A 17582-nucleotide genomic window follows, 5' to 3' on the forward strand; every position below is an offset into this window, starting at 1 on the left:
CAGGGTCACCCATATCGAACAGGTTTTGTAAGAAAGATCAGCCAAAGATCAGCTCACACAAACAGTCGCAGGACCCACTGCTAACTGGCACGTCCCTTATGGTAAACAGGGAAATTCCCCATAGATATATGGGGTACCGTCATAATTGGGCACCCTATAGATATATGGGGTTTCACCCAATATAATGAATAAGGTGACACCAGAGATATATCTCACCAGAAACTAGTTGGCAGGGAGATGAGATTACTGCCAAAATCCTTTCATAGCAAACATGAACAGCACAAACATAACAAAACAGGGCGTTCCTGTTGGATCATTGTCTCCTAAAGGTCCAACCGCATTACCTCATGTGCTTACGGGCAGTGTGCCACCGAATGTGAGTAAGCACTGTCCAAGCAGATCCAAGCCTTGGACATTAAACAGTATGAAGAAAATGAAGATCTATACTTACAACGTAAGAACTCTCTCAGAAGACCACAGGCTGGAGAGTTTAATGGAAGAACTAGACAACATCAAGTGGGACATCGTAGGACTGAGCGAAGTCCGAAGAGCGGAAGAAAAGCTGATACAATTACAAGATGGTCACCACCTGTTCTACTATAGAGGTAAGGACAAAGAAAGATCTAGTGGAGTAGGATTCTTGATCAACCGAGAGATTGCTGGTAACGTAGTCAAGTTCAGTAGTTTATCAGACAGGGTAGCTTGGATTGTGATTAGGCTGTGTAAAAGGTACACTCTAAAAATAGTTCAAGTTTATGCACCAACTTCACAGAGTTCAGACGATGAAATTAAATCATTCTATGATGATTTAAGCCAGGTAATGGATCAAGAAAAAAGTAAGTACACATTGGTAACAGGCGACTTTAATGCTAAAGTGGGGAAAAATATGGGAGGTGAGTCGTGCATTGGGAAGTTTGGAGTAGGTGAAAGAAATGATAGAAGCGAGATGTTAGTCAATTTTGCAAAGAACTACAACATGAGGATAATGAATACTTTCTTCCAAAGGCGTGTAGGTCGTAAATGGACCTGGAGAAGTCCAAATGGAACAACAAAAAACGAAGTAGACTTCATATTAGGAGATGAGAGTAAGAGTGTTAGCAATATTATGGTCATAAATAAAGTCAACGTAGAATAGAAGGTTGCACAGCTAAATTCAATTTCAGAGCCGAGAGAAATAAAAAGATGTCAAACTGATTGGCCTATAGTTGCATATGGACGATCTATCTCCCTTCTTAAAAACAGGAACAACGTTTGCCTGCCTCCAAGCAGTTGGAACAAAACCAGTGTCTACCTATTTGTTGAATATTTCAGTTAACTGGTCGCAGATTTCAAATTTACACTCCCTAAGCATTCTCGGAAAAAATTCGTCTGGACCGGGAGATTTTGTATCTTTAAGTCTTTCAATCTACTTCACCACTCCTTTACTAAGGCTGATATTAGATAGACTACTTTCTTCATCCCCTCTGAAAATCGGATCGCAGTCAGGTACTTTATCTAACCTCTCATTAGTAAACACCGATAGAAAATAATTGTTAAACTCCTCAATCATTTTGCCTCCGATTCTATCATGACATTTTCATCGTTTTTAATTGGTCCTATTCTTTCCTTATTTTTTGTTCTATAGAGGTGAAAGAAACCCTTTGGGTTGGATCTTGCTTGACTGGCAACCTTAATTTCATAATAAATAGAAAGAGTAGAACTAAACAAGCTTATCAACAAAAGGCAGAGATCAAAGAAAAGAAAGAAAAACATGGATGAGATAGAGGAATCTATTCGGAAAGGTAAAAGTATTAAAGTGACCGAGCGCAGACATGGTTTAGGAAGACAGTAAATGATATGTTTAAAAGATAGAAATGGAGAAATCATTAACTGCAGGGACAGGGCGGTAAAAAGAGTAGAATTTTACCAAGAGCTTTACTCGTCGAGGACCGTAGTTGAGTCAGTAAATTCATCTGTAGACGTTAGTAGTGTACCAGAGTTTACAAAGGAAGAAGTAGAATTTGCTCTAAAAATATGAAACGAGGAGAAGCATCTGGGAAGATTAGGTGATGTAATGGATAATTAATTTTGTGATATTGAAAACCGGGGCGGACAAAAGAAAACGGAAAATGACGAAAGATTAAGGAGTAACTGAAACATCCAAAACTGTGATTTTAATTGTTCGTTTAGTACCAACATTTGGTCAAAATTGATCACCGCCTTAATTTTTTTTAAGATTATCTAAGTTGGGTAGTAGGATTAAGCCAAACCAGAAAAATATATTTTAAAATAAGATAAATTTATTTATACGTTGTTCCACTTAATTTTCTGTGCGCTTGTGACGTAATGGGAAACGCGCTGTCACGCATTCACTAAATTGTGGGTTCGAATCCCGCGCTTCGCTCCGATTCCTAGCAGTAACTGATACCTGCCCCACTAACAGTCCTCAAAGCGCATAATATGGCAGCTGTGACGGCTTCAGCCGAAGGTACTCAGCGCTTCCTGGCGTAGGGTCCTCACCACATAAACTTTATGAGTTTCAACCCTCCTTGTGGGAGAGCTGTGCATCGCTGCATTGCTCTCAGCTCGAGCTGTGTGCCAGGAGTCAAGGATGACACTTAATTCACAAGGCGCTGTTAGGGATGGGGCATTAGACTGGATTTAGTGTACTGGAAATGTACTTTGACTAGGCGACCCCCATTATAAAGGGAAAGAGGTCTTAGTTTGTGTGTGTTTACACACACACACACACACACACACACACACACACACACACACACACACACACACACACACACACACACACACACACACACACGTCGGTCGAAGTGACAGCGAAGTTTGGAACCCCAGGAAAACTTCAAGTTTCGTCGATCTCAACAACGAGGGATAGGGTTGGTAGGAATGGAGGAGGTGCAGCACTTTTCGTTAAAAATACATTAAACTGTATTATCAACAATTCGATTAAGGAAGAGGACTGTACGGAATCTATTTGGGTAGAGATTATAGGCAAGAATAAGAACGTTATTATTGGCGTCTTGTATAGACCTCCTGACCTCAGCATTGAGCAGACTGATCCCCTGATTCATGAAATTCACAGAGCATCCCAGTACAAAAACGTTGTGATCATGGGATATTTTAATTATAGAAACATTGACTGGGAAACTTTAATAGGAGATCATGAAGCGAAGAAATTCCTAGATGTGGTGCAGAATAATTTCTTAAAACAAGTGATTACCGATCCTACGAGGGGACGAGGGGACTTAATTTTAACAAATAATGAGCACCAAATTAGCAACGTAATAGTGGGAGATAGTCTAGGCTCTAGCGATCATCAAGAAATAAGATTTAATGTTATTTGGGAAAAATTAAAAAGTACGAATAACGTTCAAGTACCAGACTTCAGGAAAGCAAACTTTGACAATATAAAAACCTATTTGAAATTGAATACGAAATGTCATACGGACGTTTCGAACATTCTTGGTTCTCGGAGCGGGGCTGGGAGTGAGGTCTGGGTCACGGAGGGTAATATGCATACCTTAGGTCAGGTCATTTGGGGGCGAGGGCCCAACAGTCAGGTCAGCGATTTAAAAGAAATGTATAGCAATCTAACTGATCTAATTATTAATGCACAAAACACATTTATCCCCCTAAAGCCAATACGGAAAAATAGTAATACTCCCAAATGGATGACGGACAGATTGAAACATGAGATCGGAATGAAAAGAGGACTTTACGTAACAATTAAAAACGGGGAATCACATCTTAGATCAAGATATAACGAAATGGCAAAGCTGGTTAAAAGGAATACACGTTCAGCGAAACGTAATTATGAAATCAAGGTTGCCAGTCAAGCAAAATCCAACCCAAAGGGTTTCTTTCACCTCTATAGAACAAAAAATAAGGAAAGAATAGGACCAATTAAAAACGATGAAAATGTCATGATAGAATCGGAAGAAAAAATGAGTGAGGAGTTTAACAATTATTTTCTATCGGTGTTTACTAATGAGAGGTTAGATAAAGTACCTGACTGCGATCCGATTTTCAGAGGGGATGAAGAAAGTAGTCTATCCAATATAAGCATTAGTAAAGAAGAAGTAGTCAAGCAGATTGACAGACTTAAAGCTACAAAATTTCCCGGTCCAGACGAATTTTTTCCGAGAATGCTTAAGGAGTGTAAATTTGAAATCTGCGACCAGTTAACTGAAATATTCAATAAATCGGTAGACACTGCTTTTGTTCCAACTGCTTGGAGGCAGGCAAACGTTGTTCCTGTTTTTAAGAAGGGAGATAGATCGTCCATATGCAACTATAGGCCAATCAGTTTGACATCGGTTATAGGAAAAATGCTTGAATCAATAATAGTAAATAGACTCAGAGAACACATCGAAGGACATAATTTAATTCGTGATTCACAGCATGGTTTTTCCAAGGGTAAGTCATGTGTGACTAATCTTCTATCCTTTTACACTAAAGTATATAAGGCGTCAGATAACAATGAAAATTACGATGCTATTTACCTTGACTTTAGTAAAGCGTTCGACAAGGTGACACACCAGAGGCTACTAAATAAAATCAAAGCCCATGGCATAGGAGGAAAAGTGTTAGAATGGATTAGAGCTTGGATTAGTAACAGAAAACAGTGGGTCACCATAAATGGAATAAAATCTAGGTGGTGCAATATTACTAGTGGGGTCCCCCAGGGCTCGGTTTTGGGTCCCTTCTTGTTCATTATGTACATAAACGACTTAGACGATGGGATAAATAGTGATGTTAGTAAGATTGCGGACGACACTAAAATAGGACACCTAATTAAGTCAGGAGACGACGCCCAGATTCTGCAGGATGATCTTAATAAATTGTTCACATGGTTGGTGAAATGGCGAATGAACTTCAGTATCTCTAAGTGTAGCGTGTTAAACGTAGGGCTACACAACCCCGAAAATAGATACAACTTAGATAACACGTTTTTAGAAAAATCTGAGTACGAGTGGGACTTGGGAGTTCTAGTGAGTCCGGACCTTAAAACCAGGAAGCAGTGCATTAGCGCCAGAAATAAAGCTAACTGAGCATTAGACTTCATTGCTAGGACGGTAACGAATAGAAGTGCAGAGGTAATTATTAAACTCTATCTAGCGATAGTTAGACCCATCCTTGACTATGCGGTACAGTTTTGGTCTCCGTCCTACAGAATGGACATCAACTCACTAGAATCAGTACAGAGAAAAATGACCAAAATGATATATGGACTCGGAAGTTTGCCTTACGAAGAGAGGCTTAGGCACCTAAGCTTACACTCTCTGGAAAGACGCAGAGTGCGGGGTGATCTAATAGAAGTGTTCAAGTGGATCAAAGGCTACAACAAGGGTGAAGCAAACAAGGTCATCATAATAAAACAATAGGGTAGGACTCGCAGTAATGGGTATAAACTGGACAAATTTAGATTTAAGAAGGGAAATAGGCAAGAATTGTTTTACTAATAGGGTGGTCGATGAATGGAATAAATTTAGTAACCATGTAGTAAGCGCTGAAACTATCAGTTGTTTTAAAAAATGATTAGACAACTTTATGGATGGGGATGACAGGTGGTGACGGATACGGAGCTGCCTAGTGTAGGCCTTATGGTCTCTTGCAGTCTCCTTTATTCTTATGTTCTTATGTTCTTTGTTGTATTAGTAGGGAAGGTGAAAGCTCGTGGTGTAGTGGGAAGGTGAAGAAAAAAGAGAAAGGGAGGGATTACTGAGAAAAATGGAAGGAAATGAGGAAGGGGACGAACGGGCCACGGACGTTAGAAGGGGTGTCAACAAAAGGTGTGCTGAACACACAGACGAGGTAGAACAGGGGAGCAGAAATATTGATAATAGCAGCTCAATGGAAAGAGAAGATAACTGTTTTTATGGATTTAATGAGGGAAGAGATGACAACCTCTCCCGAATAGTAAATCTAGGGGAGAAACTAAAGAAAAATGAATGAAGCATGGGAGGTTAGGTTTAACCAATTAACACTAATTACACAAAGAGTTGATACACTGGAAGAACTAAAGAAGGAAAATCAAAACCGAACTAGAGAAATAGAAGAATTAAAAAGACAGGAGAAGTAAAGGATGAGAATGAGGAATATCAAATATCAAAAATAAATAATACGAAAATCGACTAAAACATATGAATCTGTTTTCCCTATAAAAGCGTAGACTCAGAGGTGACTTGATACAGGTCTCTAGAATTCTAAATGGGATTGACAACATCAAAAGTGACAACATTTTCACATTGAATGAGAATCAGACAAGAAACAATGGTCTCAAACTGTCCGGAAATAGATTCAATTTGGAAGTAGGTAGAAACAACTTTGCCAACCGTGTAGTTAATGAATGGAATAAACTTCCTGCACAGGTAGTGCAATGTAGTTCAGTTCGAAGCTTTAAGAGTCATTTAGATAAACACCTAAGCAAGATGCTGTAATGATTATAATTTATTTTATATTATTTGTTTTTGTTTTGTTATCATTTGTCTGTTTGATTTTCATTTATTATTAGTTATATGTCAATTTATTACTATTTACTATTTACATTATTATAGTTCTTATTTATTATTTCATTATTATTATGATTTTTTCGCATCCGACCTAGATATAGACCAAAAGGTCTCCTGTCGGTATGCTCTGCCTTTGTAATCCTTTGTAATTAAAGAGGAATAATAAAGAGAATATGGAGTCCATAGCAAAAGAGGTAAGTGGTTGGAAAAAAAAGTACAAGAGATCAATAAAATTGAATTTAGAGATATAGAAAAACAACAGATGAAAGAACAAACTCAAGACACAGTTATTAAAGTGATGAGGGAGAGGGAGAATATAGTAAGAGATTTAGCAGATAAAAAGAAATGTATAATTATATTAGGGATGGAAGAGAAGCATAATCCAAATAGGACTACATGAATAAAGGAGGAGAAAGAAAAAGTAAATAAGATTTTAGAAGTAGTTCAATAAGATGAACCAGAAACAGGGAAAGAAATATAATAAATATATAGTCTAGGGAAATACAATATGGATAAGACCAGACCAATTAAGGTTAAATTCAGGTCACAAACGACAGCAGAGAATATCTTAGCAAAAACAGGGAAACTAGCAAAAAGTAATCAATATAAACAGGTATGGATAAAAAGAGAGATTAATAAAGAGGAAAGAGAGGATGAAAAAACAAAAAGACTAGAAGCTAAGGAAGAAAAACGAGAAAAGTACAGAGTAAAAAAAAAGAGAAATTCTATTGGAGAGTAGTGGATATGAAATTAAGGAAATGGTTCATAGCAGAGAAAAACGGAAGGGAAATAGAAAACAGGATGGAAGTAGCAGAAAATTAAAAGTGTCTTACACAAATATAGATGGATTAATAACAGGCTTGAATGGACTAAATGATTACCTGAAAGGAAAAGAACCGGACATAATGGGAATAGTAGAGACAAAATTGAAAGGTCCACTACCACCCAACAGTGTAGGACATGCTGCATATAATTATTGGATTAGAAAAAGAGAGGTAAAACAAGGGGGTGGATTTATGTTCCTGACTAAGAAGGATATAAATGTGAGGAATGTCACACATGGAAAGAATAGAGTAGAGATGATTATGATGGAAGTGGAGGACAGGGATGAGAAGAGAAGGAAGATTGTGGTAAATTATTTGCCTCCTAAAACGGCTTCATGGGAAGAGAGAGAACACAAAAGTATGTAAGAAGACACAAGGATAACACTAAATAAGATAATGGAAGATGGAGGAAGAATAATTATAATGGGTAACTTTAATTGTAAAGAAATCTGCTGGAAAGAAATGACAGTGAAGGGTGGACACGACCTATGGGGAAATGTACTACTTGATATGATTATAGAACATACAATGACGCAATGGAAACAAGAGAATACTAGGTATAGAAATGAGGAAGAACCATCGAGACTCGACCTAATAATATTTTTTTATATTGAATTTCACTTCCCACTTTCCAGCCCATTTCCAGATCTTGTCCAAGTCTTGTTGTAATGAGTTACAATCCTCCTCCGCTCTTACTTTCTTTAGTATATTTGCGTCGTCTGCAAAGAAATTCACATAACACTCTACTCCTTCATCCATGTCATTTATGTATATGGCAAACATGATCGGGACCAGTACTGATCCCTGTGGGACACCACTTATAATTTCTTCCCAATTTGAGAATTCATCTCTAATTACTACTCTCATTTTCCTCCCAGTCAGGAAGTCTTTCATCTATTCCAATAATTTTCCTCTAATGTCACATATTGACTCTATTTTCCTTATTAGTTTCTTGTGTGGTACCTTATCAAATGCCTTTTGTAGGTCCAGAAAGGCACAGTCTACCAAACCATCTCTCTCCTGTATTATGTCTATCAATCTCGAGTAGAATCAGATCAAGTTTGTTGTACATGATCTTCCCTGTCTGAATCCAAATTGATTTTGATTCAGTATATATTTTTTCCAAATGTTTAACACATCATTTTTTGATGACCTTTTGGCAATTTTTTGCTACTGTGCTTGTCAGGGAGACCGGTCTGTAATTTGATGGATCTTCCTTGTTTCCTCCCATATAAATCGGTACAATGTTTGCATTCTTCCAGTCCTGTGTATGTGCGCGCGCGCGCGTGTGTGTGTGTGTGTGTGTTTCCCCTTGGTCTTTGGATCACGTGTTGGACTCGTGATCGATAGCTATTTCCCTTCCGGAAGGGGGCTCAGAAGTCGTATGACAAAACTATGAGTAATGCTATGACCTTACACGCACACACACACCCAACTCCCCGCCCAAGAGAGTCGGAGTAACGACTCGAAGCGCAGCGATACTGAAATAATTTCAGCCCTGAGCAGGACTCGAACCAGGTACCACCGACACCACCGTACTGGTGGTCTAGTACTCTACCAACCGCGCCACGTGTGTGTGTGTGTGTGTGTGTGTGTGTGTGTGTGTGTGTGTGTGTGTGTGTGTGTGTGTGTGTGTGTGTGTGTGTGTGTGTGTGTGTGTGTGTGTGTGTGTGTGTGTACTTGTTCATGACGCCAGCAACGATAATACGATTTTAAGTTTTTGCACAGTTATCTTTGCGTCATCTTGTTATCCCTCTTATTACAGTTATAAGCTACGTCATTCTAAACATAAACACGAAGGTTGAAAAAAGAAATAACATTAATATCCGATTGTATATATGGAATTTCCCCAAAGATATATAGGAGCTACAATCTAACCAAAGAAAATTATTACCTTTCATAGAAAATAAAGTTAAGAGTAACTATAGTATTTGTCAAAAATGTCATGTAGATTTCTTTTCGTCTTATATTCCTCTATGCACATATCACTATGCCTTTTTTGTATGACAGCGCATTATTTTATATATGTTTAACACACACACACACACACACACACACACACACACACACACACACACACACACACACACACACACACACACACACACACACACTCACACGGCCCGGTGGCGGATTGGTACACGGCCCGGTGGCGGATTGGTAAGGCACTGGCCTCACAAGCCGGAGAACCGGGGTTCGATTCCCCGGCCGGGCGGAAACAAGTTGGGTTTGTCTCCTTTCACGTGTAGCCCCTGTTCACCTAGCAGCGAGTAGGTACGGGACGTTAGTCAAGGAGTTGTGACCTTGCATTCCCGGTGTGTGGAGTGTGAGTAGTCTCAGACCTACCCAGAGATCTGCTAATAATGAGCTCTGAGCTCACTGCCGTAGGGTGGTGTCTGGCTGTCTCGAAAAGAGGCTGCAGCAGATCCGAGGTGAATATACACACACACGGGACCCCACGAGCATAGCTCCCCTTCCCGTAAAATACAACTAGGTAAAATACACACACACACACATACATAATGTTTGCTATATATATATTAATGATATGGATGAAGGAATAGAAAGCTATATGAGCTTCTTTGCAGATGATGCAAAACTACTGAAAAGAGTGGAAACTGAAGAAGATTGTGAATCACTACAGAGAGATCTAAATATAGAACAGGAATGGAGTAGGAAGTGGGAGATGGAGTTCAATACAAAAAAGTGTAGTATAATGGAATTTGGAAAAAGCAAAAACAGAATAACAGGAGCATATAAATTGGGAGAAGAAGGAATAAAAAAAGTAGAAAATGAGAAGGACCTGGGAGTCATTGTTATGAATAATATGTCACCTGAGAAACATATAAATAAGATTTTTGGAGACACTTATGATTTAATAAGAACAATCAAAGTTGCATTTACATACCTGGATGAAGAAATGGTGAAGAAAATCCTAATCACCCTGATAAGACCAAGATTGGAATATGCAGCAACGATATGGTCACCAAGTACAAAAAAATGTATAAAAAAAACTTGAAAGAATACAAAGAGCAATTACAAAACTGGCACCAACGCTCTCAAAACTATCATATGAAGATAGACTAGAAAAACTTGAACTACAGACACTAGAGCAAAGAAGAGAGAGAGGAGATTTGATGGCTATTTACAGAATCATGAAAGGCATAGAAATTACTGATAGAGAGAATTTGATAAAATGGGATAACAGAAATACAAGAGGACACGGAAAGAAAATAAAAAAAGATAGCTATAGAAGAGACTTGAAAAAGAACAGCTTTCCTCACAGAGTAATAAACAGTTGGAACAAATTAGATGAGAAAGTGGTGTGTGCAAAAACAATACATGAATTTAAGAATAGTTTAGATAAAATGAGATATGAAGACGGGACACCACGAGCATAGCTCCCCTTCCCGTAAAATACAACTAGGTAAATACAACTAGGTAAATACACACACACACACACACACACACACACACACACACACACACACACACACACACACACACACACACACACACACACACACACACACACACACACACACACACTGTATGTGTGTATGTATAAATGCATATATATATATATATATATATATATATATATACATATATATATATATATGTATATATATTTGTATGTATATATATATATATATATATATATATATATTCATATATATATCTATATATATCTATATATATATATTCATATATATATATATACATATTTATATACACATATATATACATATGTACATACATGCATACATATGTACATACATACATACATACATACATACATACATACATACATACATACATACATACATACATACATACATACATACATACATACATACATACATACATACATTCATACATACATACATACATACATACAAGGGAAGAAGCATTTGTTAAATAGATAATTAAAATGGGAGTTTCCCATGAAAAACAAATCCAATGTCATGGAAAAAAATAGCCGTCACGTACATTAAAAAGGGCCTTAAAAGCGAGCGAGAAAGCTGCATGTCAAATTTATCTAAAAAAAATATATGCGAGACCAATGTATCTGCGTGTGATAATAGGCGCAACATAATAGGTTTAGTGGTACTACTAGAAACATGATTTGATCCCAACCCCGTCATATGCTAATTGTGGTATACGGACATTTTCTCACATGCTAAATATAGCAACATGAATTTTGCAATTTCCTCAGAAATGAATCATCTGCACTGAAATCATTATAGAGAAGACTCCTTATCCACGTAAGGTCTGAATAGCAATTTGAAGTTAGAGAATTGTGATATGTCGACATTAACAATTACTCAGAAAAGTACAAATTATTCACTTAAACATGTGCAGTCACTACCTACATACGAGGAATGGGAACCAGAACATTATATCTACTACAAAAGTCTGAATCTTATGAACGACAAACTGTTAGAAATATGGATATTGCTTAGAAATATTCTGAACACAATGATCGTAGTTACACTGAAAATGTAAGTGACCAAACTATGCATTAACTTACTACATGTAAGGCAAGACCAAAGTATGCATTCAAGTATCGTCGAGAGACGAGACTCACACAAATGTGGAGATAATAGGTCAAGTTGTCCCGTTGCCAACTCGCCCCGTGCCAACTCGTCCCACTTGTGGTACCAGCACGTGAACTACCTGTATTATTAATTGTTAGGACAGGTACTGGATGCTTCGGCCTGATGAAACTGTCGCTCTCGTCCTCATTTTTATACACACTTTTAAACAATTGTAAAAGCAGTCATTTTGTTTTACAACACGATATTGAATTACACTTGGTATATTGTTTTCATTATTAACTAAGAGGGCATGTAAACTTATCTCAAATCAATACCACAGTTCGTCATATATAAACGAAGACAATTACAATAAGAATATAAATACAATTCATTTGAGCAAACATTCTAAACCAAAAGCATAGGTCATCACAGATAAAATTGTAATTCTATATAGAATTTTATAATCTATGGAAAAATTAGATCAAATCTGATATATCAAGGTCGAATGTAGGTAAAAATTCCTATGGAAAAATACCCAGGGGAAAAATACCCGTGGAAAAATCCCCAGGGAAAAAATTCCCAGAGAACAATCCCCCATGGAAAATCCCTAGAGAAAAAAATCCCCAGGGAAAATTTCCAGGGAAAAAATCCCCAAGGAAAAATCCCTAGGGAAAAAATATAATATATAAAAATCAAGACAGAAAATGAGATATTAGATTACATTTATTTCATTTAAAACGTTAACCATCCACAGATTCTCAATACATACATTATGACAGTTAATCAGATATGTGTATATATATATATATATATATATATATATATATATACACACACTAGCCAAATTACCCTCGCGTTGCTGCGAGTTCGTGAATAATCCCTAACCTAACCATACCCTAACATTTTTTTTTTTTTTTTTTTTTTTTTTTTTTTTTATTAAATACAAGCGACCTTCGGTGGTGACTAACGTCACCGCTTTGGCCTGCGGCGCTAGGAGCTCGCTTCGCTCGCAGTTTAGCTGGTAAACTAAGATACTCTTCCCTTGAGCCAGAATATTTGTAATCAGGATTGTCCTTTAATAGCTCACCAAACTTTCGAACTATACGTTGGAAATCATTTATCATAGCTATTCTAGGTTTTAACCTTTTAATGTTCTTGTACAATTTTGGAAATAATTCCATATGTTCATCTTTAAGGCCACGGGACAATATCTTATACGCCCATTCTTCAAAATGTCGGGATACATAGTACCTCGATCAATTCTGTTGGCTCGGCCGGGGGCTTGGCTGCGCAAACAGCGGACTACGGCCGCACCTTTCCGCGCTCAAATCCCTAGTTTTCCCCTTCAGCCTCGGCCTCGGGGCGAAACCCCAACACGGGATCCCCAGCACGAAGAAGAACGCGAAGAAGAACGCGAGGAAGAAGAACGCGAAGAAGAACACGAAGAAGAACGCGAAGAAGAACACGAAGTAGAATGAGAAGAAGAATGCGAAGAAGAACGCGAAGAAGAAGAACGCGAAGAAGAAGAACGCGAAGAAGAAGAACGCGAAGAAGAACGCTAAGAATAACGCTAAGAAGAAGAACGCGAAGAAGAACGCAAAGAAGAATGCGAAGAAGAACGCGAAGAAGAACGCGAGGAAGAAGAAGAAGAAGAAGAAGAAGAAGAAGAAGAAGAAGAAGAAGAAGAAGAAGAAGACAATATCTTATACGCCCATTCGTCAAAATGTCGGGAAACATAGTACCTCGATCAATTCTGTTGGCTCGGCAAAAAACTGACAAAAGTTCCCCAGCACGAAGAAGAAAGCGAAGAAGAACGCGAAGAAGAACGCGAGGAAGAAGAACGCGAAGAAGAACACGAAGAAGAACGCGAAGAACACGAAGTAGAATGAGAAGAAGAATGCGAAGAAGAACGCGAAGAAGAACGCGAAGAAGAAGAACGCGAGGAAGAAGAACGCAAAGAAGAACGCGAAGAAGAACGCGAAGAAGAACGCAAAGAAGAATGCGAAGAAGAACGTGAAGAAGTACGCGAAGAGAAACGCGAAGAAGAACGCGAGGAAGAAGAAGAAGAAGAGGAAGAAGAAGAAGAAGAAGAAGAAGAAGAAGAAGAAGTTGAAGAAGAAGTTGAAGAAGAAGAAGAAGAAGAAGACAATATCTTATACGCCCATTCTTCAAAATGTCGGGAAACATAGTACCTCGATCAATTCTGTTGGCTCGGCCAAAAACTGACAAAAGTTCCAAATTGAGTGAAGTTTATTTTTAATTATATATAAATAGCTTTAAACACTCCCTCTCCCAGGTATGCGCCCCCACCCCCCCATCCCGAAGGTTGGGAAACCCTAGTTTGAAAATACATGCATACCAGTGGCGGATCCAGAAAATAATTTTGGGTGGTACTTGAAGCATCAATAAAATGGTTTTGCTTCAATCAAGTTCCTGCAGAAGTCCTAAACTGGTAACCCTTCTCTGCTGCCAGCTCTTACGGAAAGCAGTACGTGCAACTTGGATAATGCCTCCTCTCCACAGTGACCCTACACGAGATAACAAAGAAGAGAGCAAAGAAGAGTCCAAGCACACCAGGCCGTGTAATTGTTTCTAGTCCAGTAACATTTCACGCATGTGCGCATACAAGGTCCTCTAATGTCATTCCTGGTCCACAAGTACCATCCAAACCAGTGTTATCCACACTTACAACTGATACTACATTAGAAACCTTATTGTCATGAACATGTTCCGAGCAAATGGCCTTCCACGTTACACACTACACAGTAGCTATTTATATAGATATAGGAATCAAAGAACATTTCCTTTTTTCCAGACTAAACTTTCATAAAAAATCACAACAAATCTAGCAGTAGTACTATCATGATAATTATCTCCAGGCTTATTAAAAGATAAATAATACTTGCATCTTTAGACAGACCTAAATCTATATCTTCTTACAACTATTCCATGCAGATACATACATATATACATACATACATACATACATATATATCTATATATATATATATATATATATATAGATATATATATATATATATATATATACATACATATATATATGTATGTATATATATATACATATATATATATATATACTAAAATAAAGTAGTAGCCTCTGTCTGTCTGTCTGTCTGTCTGTCTGTTTCCTCCTTGGTTTTGGAGATAGACCCCCATAACCATATATATTCTGATACCCTATCACTCCAGGTACTTAGATAACTATATTTCATTAGAAAAATATTTTGGTTAGAGTTAATGGTTAAAGTTAGGTGGGGTATGGTGTGGTAACACGCCACTACTGTAGTTCCCCATTAACACGCGTAGCATTTTTGTGAGATAAGAATTACTATGATAAAACAGTGTCCATAAATGTTATTTATATTTGTGAAATTAATGTTGCCACAAATCATGATAGCCTTTGTAAGGAAAAAGGATGTAAATGTAAAATTATGAAGGATTACAAAGGCGGAGCATGCCGACAGAAGACCTTTTGGTCCACATCTAGGTCGAATGCGAAAAAAAATCATAATAATAAATAAATAAATAAATGAATAAAAAATATAATAATGTAAATAATAAATCAAATACATAAATAGATGCATAGGTATAGTTAAATAATAAACAAACTGGTAAATAGTAAATAATAATAAATTGACATATAACTAATAATGATTGTATAATTTTACCAAATGTTGAAATATTGGTTATTTTTATTTGATTTCATTACGGGCGGAAATGCAATAATCGAGTCATAACCAACTCCATATCATTAATATATATAGCAAACATTATTGGGGCCAGAAATTTTCCTTGTGGAACACCACTAGTCACTTCATCCCAATTAGAGTGTTTGTCTCTTATCACCACTCTCATTTTTCTTTCATGCAAGAAGTTTTCCTTCCACTTCAGCAGTTTGCCCTGTATTCCTACTGCAGTTTCTAATTTCTTTAGTGATTTCTTATGTGGCACCTTATCAAAAGCTTTATTCAGTTCTAGAAATGCACAATCAGCCCATCCATCTCTTTCTTGTATTAAATCCATTAGCCTTGAATAGAAACACATCAAGTTTGTGACGCATGATCGTCCTTGTTTAAATCCAAATTGCCTTGGATTCAGTACTTTTTTTTTCAAATGCCTTACCCATCTAATTTTGATCATTCTTTCACAAATTTTAGCTACCGTACTTGTTAGAGAGACCTGTCTATAGTTAGTAGGGTCTTCCTTGTTTCCCCCGTTTATATATTGGTACTATATTTGCTCTTTTCCAATCTTCTGGAACTTTTCCTTCTTTCAATGAACTGTTTATTAGACTATGCATTTTCTCTGTTAGTTCGTTCCTGCATTCTCTCAAAATCCAGTTTGCCATTTCATCTGCTCCATGCGATTTTCTGACATCGAGATTACTCAAGGAATTCATTTTTTCTTTCCTTGTTACTTCTATCTCTTTCACAGGGGGGACTTTCTCCTCCCGCTCGACATCTTTAAGTTGTATGTTCTCCCTCGTAAACATCGATTTAAAATGCTTGTTCATAATTTCTGCCATTTCCATTTCCTCTGTGTATTCGACTCCTTCTTGTCGTAGTTTCTCTAATTTTTGTTTGTTTTTGTCATTTCTATAACTAGTATATATTTTCCATTTTTCAGGTCTTTTGTCTTTCTTCCATATTATCCAGGCTTTATCCCTTTTGTCTTTTAACTCCCTACATCTTTTGTTGTACCAACACTTTATATATCCTTTTTCTTGTTTTCGTCTTGGAACATACTTTTCCACTCCTTTATACATTTTTGTCAAAATATTCCATTTTTCTTCAACTGTTGTTTCCTCTTTGTGTATCCTTTCCCAGTCTGTTTTTTATAATCTCATTTTATATATATTTTTTCCATACATCAATCTTCCCTTTCTATATTGTTCGTTTTTTCCATGCATTTTCTTCATTCAATTCCAGTTCTACTAATATATGGTCACTTTTTTTTAGTGGTGTCTTATAGTCAATCTTCTCCACTATTTCAGGTCCGATGTGATTGTTAGGTCTAGTCTCGATGGTCCTTCCTCATTTGTATACCGAGTATTCGCTTGTATCCATTGTGTCAGTGTATGTTCTATAATCATATCAAGTAATATATTTCCCCATAGGTCGTCTCCACCCTTCACTGTCATCATTTCCCAACAGATTTCTTTACAATTAAAGTCATCCACTATAACTATTCTTCCTCCATCTTCCATTATCTTATTTTGTGTTATCCTGGTGTCTTCTATCATATTTTTGTATTCTCTCTCTTCCCACGAAGCCGTTTTAGGAGGCCCATAATTTACAACAAACTTCCTGCTCTTCTTGTCCCTGTCCTCTATTTCCATCATAATCATCTTCAGGTAATCATTCAATTCATTCCAGCCTGTTTTTAATCCATCTATATTTACGAAAGACACTTTTAATTTTCTGTTACCTCCATCCTGTTTTCTGCTTCCCTTCCGTTTTTCTCTACTATGAATCATTTCCTCACTTTCATACCCACTACACCTCCAATAGAATTTCTCTTTTTCTGACTCTGCAAACTGCAGTTTGGAATAGATTAAATAAATTAAATCAAACTAGGACGAAACCCCATGTTACGTTGGCGCTGTGTTAGGGCAATTTCTCACTGCTGCATATTTAGCTGTGTACTTTCTCCATTTTATGTTCCCCACTTTCTGATTAATGTTAGAG

Source organism: Oratosquilla oratoria, chromosome 4 (genome assembly GCF_046742065.1).
Source record: "Oratosquilla oratoria isolate Oo_2021 chromosome 4, ASM4674206v1, whole genome shotgun sequence".
Taxonomy (NCBI): Eukaryota; Metazoa; Arthropoda; class Malacostraca; order Stomatopoda; family Squillidae; genus Oratosquilla; species Oratosquilla oratoria.